General features: G+C 56.9%; 1 protein-coding gene across 1 annotated transcript in view; it reads left to right on the top strand.

Annotated features, from left to right (window-relative positions):
- LOC113205624 (ecdysone 20-monooxygenase) overlaps positions 1–5,130 on the top strand; it is a 21,222-nt gene that overhangs the window by 762 nt on the left and 15,330 nt on the right. The gene's annotated exons all lie outside the window — the stretch shown is intronic.

Here is a 5,130-nt window from a genome sequence, read left to right on the forward strand (position 1 = left end):
TTTCAAAATGTATCCTTTTATTTCTGTTTTATCTCGTATACAGCTTAAGCATCAGATATTTTTTAAGAAGTAGAGTGGGTTGAGTTGGGGGTTGGGGGTAGGCGTGGGTGTTTGTAAAATATCAGCGCGACTCAAACAAACGATGTGTAGTGCGGTAGGGGTAGGGAACGAGGCTGCTCATAGTACCCCGGGTACTCAATGGTGGGCAGCAGCTCGGTCTCGGGCCTTGTTCGCACGCCTTGACACACTTGCTGCTGGGGCTTCCCTCGCGCTGGACTGCGTTGCACTACCGGGGAGGCGCCTCCGTCGCCATGCAGCACCCCTGTGCGCGCAGCTCCACTGGCACTGGCCGACGCACTCACGACGCCATACGAAAAATAAAAACAATTACCTGTTTTAAATCATTTATAGCTAAATACGGAATAACTAATTACGTATGTAGCTATGTATCTATAAATTTAGCTACCTACATAGCTAAATTTTCATCTCTAAATCTTTTTAGCGGATGATACATTTAAAATTTACTCAACTGAAACTTTGAACTCACAACTGAAATTAGTAAAGTCAAATGTGTCATTGCTTGTTTAGCTAGATTGCTAAATATTTAGCTGGATAACTAGCTAAGATATCAAGCTTTTCCGACACAGTTGAATTTTGAACTACATGGCTAAGGAATGAGTCGTCCCGTGCTTAGCTATCTAGCTAATCTTTTTTTTTTCTTCGTGCGGGTGACTTTGAAGCGTAGACCTTGCTCCGCAAGCAGGACTAAACTTCAGGCAGGACGAGGGCTCCGTCACGTCCTCCCTCTTGGTTTTACCTTGCCCCTTCCCCTACTCCTGCCCCCCGCGCTCCGCCGTGCCCACAACCACAGCCTCACAAACCTTACCAACTCCTGAACCTACCTCTTATAAGAATATGCAAATCAGAAAAGCCAAAGGAAGGACTGGTCCTGGTAGCGGAACCTGGTCCACATTGGGGGAAAGACAACAAGAGGAAGGGGGGCGAGGGGAGGAGGCATCACGTTCACGTCCCGTGCGGAACGTTATATACTATCACGTTTTTACAGCTGCGCAGTTCGCAAGAAGAGTTATTCTCTCGCGGGTCGACATAAAACGGCAGTCATTAAAACTAAAACGCACGTTGCTGTACGATATCAAGTGACTGTACTATACACGGACTATGTAAGAATGAGAAAATCAGGTATACGACGCATTTTCGCACAACATATCACACCGCAGTGCCTTGGCCCATATTCGACAGCTGCCAAAAACTTCCGCGACGCACGCAGATCACTAAACACCCCTCCCCCCTCTATTTCTTTCCCTTCCCTTCCTCTACGCGCCGTTTGTTGTTGCCAGGCGTTCCTTCCGCCCCGCCCCGTGGTAACGGCACATACACTACCCCCCCCCCCTCTACTCTCTCTCTCACACACTTTCGGACCTCACCGGTTCGGCGCCCTCCAGTCTAAGCAAGTGTTTGCGACGGTGGTTCGCGTCTCTAGTACCATCTCCCCCCTTCCCCCTCAGCCCCCCGGGTTCGGCCCGGTAGGTCCGCTATAATGCCCCCTGGACCGGGCTGCTCCGGCCGCGGCTGAGCTCTGGAGCCGGCTGGAGGCGCAGGACAGCAGCGGGAGAGCGAGAGAGAGAGAGGAAGAGGCATTCCAAACCGAACAGAACAGCTGCTGTCCGACGTTACTTACACATTGTACACACTCCCGTCCGGAGCGCAGAGTGTAAGGAGGGAACGGGACAGAAGCGGGGCCAATAATAAAATAACAGGTCGCGGTAATTGCGATGAAGCTCTTTTGCTCGTCCCTTTCAAGTCCGCCGCCCTGGGGGCTTCGCCACGCCCCGCCACGCCCCGCCACGCCCCGCCACGCCCCGCCACGCCCCGCCACGCCCCGCCACGCCGTGCTCCGAGCTCGTCTCTTTTCATCAGCAGTCATACCTGCGCGCACCTTTCCCGATGATGGATTGCGAAGAGACCTTGGCTCTGCTGAGCCCGCCGCCGGGCCTGTCCGACGGGAGGATGCCAACCCGCCCGCACTACCAGCACTGATAACGGTCCACATGCAAATAAAAGAGTTCGCTCTCGCCAGTCGTCCTCCGTGGCAGCCTCAGCCCGGAGTTGAGCCCGGACCACTGTAGGCCCAAGCAGTGTCCGATATGAGCCTAGCTGGACGTAGCCAGGACCAAAGCTGACGAGGATCTAGGCTCATATCGGGCATTAGTCGGGCCTACAATGGTCAGGGCTCAACTCTGGGCGGGCTCAAGTCCGTATAGCCTCTATGGCCGCACCCGCTTATGCCCTCCCTCCGTAGAGCAGAGAGCAGCTTGCGCCTTCCTGCCTCTCTTGCATCATCTTGCATCATCTGAAGAACCCATGCAGAGAACCCTGTCTCTCGACCCACCCATACCAACTGGAAGACCCACAACCCCATGAACGCTCCGGAATAAGTTCCTCCAGAAATTTTTCATTCCATCAAGTCCATCACCATCACCAACATGGAGAGAGACCCTCGCCATCAGCTCTCCCGCGCGCAGCTAGCAGCCCTCCTGCTCCTCTTGTCCAGAGCAGGGGTCCCTCTGGTCGTTCAAGGTAAGCGAAATAAAAAGGGCAAAAGAAGTAGTAATTATTCGGAGCCACTGTACGTTTTTACGACGGCGCGCTCCGGCCGCCGAAAATAACTCGTTAAATATCGTCTGTCGGGGCGGGGTGTGTTGTACAACTTACCTGAGATCCTTTCAGCGACCGATAACAAAAGCACCGGGCCCAGCATAGCGGCTGCAGCAAGCTCGGCGCAAATAAAGAGCATGCCTCATCTCACGAAAGCGACAGGCAACTGTTTCTGTCTTTCTCTCTCTGCCATATACTTTCCTTTTCTCTCTACCTCTCTGCTCTGATGAGGGGATGGTTTTATGACGCGACAGGTAAATAGGAGGCGGCGGCCGCCGAGCTGCAGAGGCGCGCGCGCGTCCCCCACGCGACACGCCAACGTCAGGCCTGGTGTGGGAGGGAAGGCGCGCAAACCATGTGATATGTAAACACCCTTACGGTAGTTTTTACAAGGGTGTCACAAAATAGAAAAAAAATATCCTCGATGCCATCAATATATGTCTGGGGTTTGACATGAATTCCTAGGCGCACGCCATCACATTACAGTATCGAACTGTTACCTTGTCCGCAGTTTCCGTGACCGTAATCGTGCTACATCCTGGAGACACATCGCGTCACGCATCACGTGTCTCCCCAAAAACGGCCGTGAAAAATTCAGAATAAGTCTACGAAAACCTCGAATCGATGACCGCGCGCGAGGTAAGGTGTTATCGGTTTTATAAAACAACCTCCACCACCACCCCGACCCCCATCAATGCATTAGCAAAAATAAAACACGGTTGGGGTTGGGTTGGGGGTTGGGGGTTGGGGTGGGGGTTGGGGTTGTGCGCCCTAGATCCCCATCGCTCCGGGCGTGCGGTCCGCAACACGTGCGAAGCAGCGCCCGGGTCCCGCCGGCTCCGGAGGCCCCCGTCTTCGATATAATCGCGCGGATCATCGGCGGGATAGTCTGACCAGGTCTGACGACGGCGGCGGCGTTGAGGTCGGCGCGCGGACGGGTGGTGCGTGAGTCATGCCCGCGGGCCGCGGGCCCCGGGGGAGGGCGAAACATACCGGAACCAAGTACGCAAAACGTGAGTAATACAAATAATTAGCCATGGGCAAAGAAAAAAAAGAAGAGACGAAAAGCCCCATCCGTATGAGATCGGCGACCCGAGCTGCAAAGTTCATTTGCCCTGGAATTACCGGGGCGCGCGGGTGGACCCCGCACCCCCGCGCCTGCCACGCTGCGCCTTTCTCCGCGGGTTTACCTCGGTGCAGCCAGAGTGTTGTCAGGTGATGTCATTCACCTGCGCCAGGTCTGCACGCCCGCACCTGCTGCTAAAAGATGTATGACGAAGCTGATACTTTTTCTGTAAATGACTCATTAAAAATATTCCAATAATTTATTTTATTTTTGAAAAATATGTTGACGGATTTTAGAGATCTTTACTGCTTTGCTTAAGTTACCGGTGATTCAAGCAGTTCATGTGAACTGACGTCGTAACCAACCAGCATTGAAGTTGAAGTGAAGTCATCCTGAAACTGTGGTGTGTAACTCAACCTAACCCACCCTCTTGGTCCTCATGGGCCATGGCGCCTAACGGGCGAAGGGAGTAGGTAGACCCGCCACACTGCAGCGTCCGGACAGATACACCCGGACCCGGAACATAGTTCCGCGAGCGACAGCCTCACTCGCCCGGCCGCTGTCCGCGGAGCGCCCCGCCGCGGCCCGCGCGTCCCACGGATGTTTGCAAAACGTTCGGTTTTTCGGCGCCCGGCCCGCGGGGGCCAACTTGTTCAGAGTTCAGTTCGATCATGCGGGAATGCAACACAAAAACACGCCTGAACAGACGGGCGCGCGCCGCGGTCACTGCTGCGGCTGCGGGCGTCCGTCGTGCGCGTGCAGTGGACCCGCGAGAGCTCGGGGCACGCGACACGACGCGCACCCTCCGCAGGGGCTGGGAGACCAGCCACGGCGGGGCACGACTGGAGCAGGCTGATTCGGTTCGCGGCCACACACCCCCGCCCCGCCCGCCCCTCGCCCGGAGAGGAGATGCCAGCCTAACCCCGCGGGGTCCCTCCTACCCTCGTCCTGCACCCCACCACCTACACCGTCGCCACGGCCAACCCCACGAAGCCAGCTCGAAGGCCTCTCCACATCATCCAGCAGAAGATATCGTCGTGGACTCGGCACCGCCCCTCGGCCCTCCCTCCCTCCTTTCCTCCAGCCCCGCCCCCTCCCCTCCCCGCCCAGTCGTCCGGCGGCGGGCCCACGCTCTCCCCTCCCCTCCCCCGCCGCTCCGCCGGCCCGGCTCTGGTGCCGGGTGCCGGCTCGGGGCCCGCCTTGCTCTCTCGGCCTCCTCACTCACTTCACTCCGTACTCTGACTCTGCCGTGCGAGAGCAGAGCCGCGCCGCCGCAGCCGCGCCCAGCACCCGCGACCCAACAACACCGCGACAGAACACCGCGACGATCTCCTCGCCGTCTCGCGACCCCGCTGCGCCCCGCCACGCCCCGCCCCTCCAGCACGTGT

The sequence above is a fragment of the Frankliniella occidentalis genome, unplaced genomic scaffold (assembly GCF_000697945.3).
Source record: "Frankliniella occidentalis isolate FOCC.00 unplaced genomic scaffold, Focc_3.1 Scaffold820, whole genome shotgun sequence".
Lineage (NCBI taxonomy): Eukaryota > Metazoa > Arthropoda > Insecta > Thysanoptera > Thripidae > Frankliniella > Frankliniella occidentalis.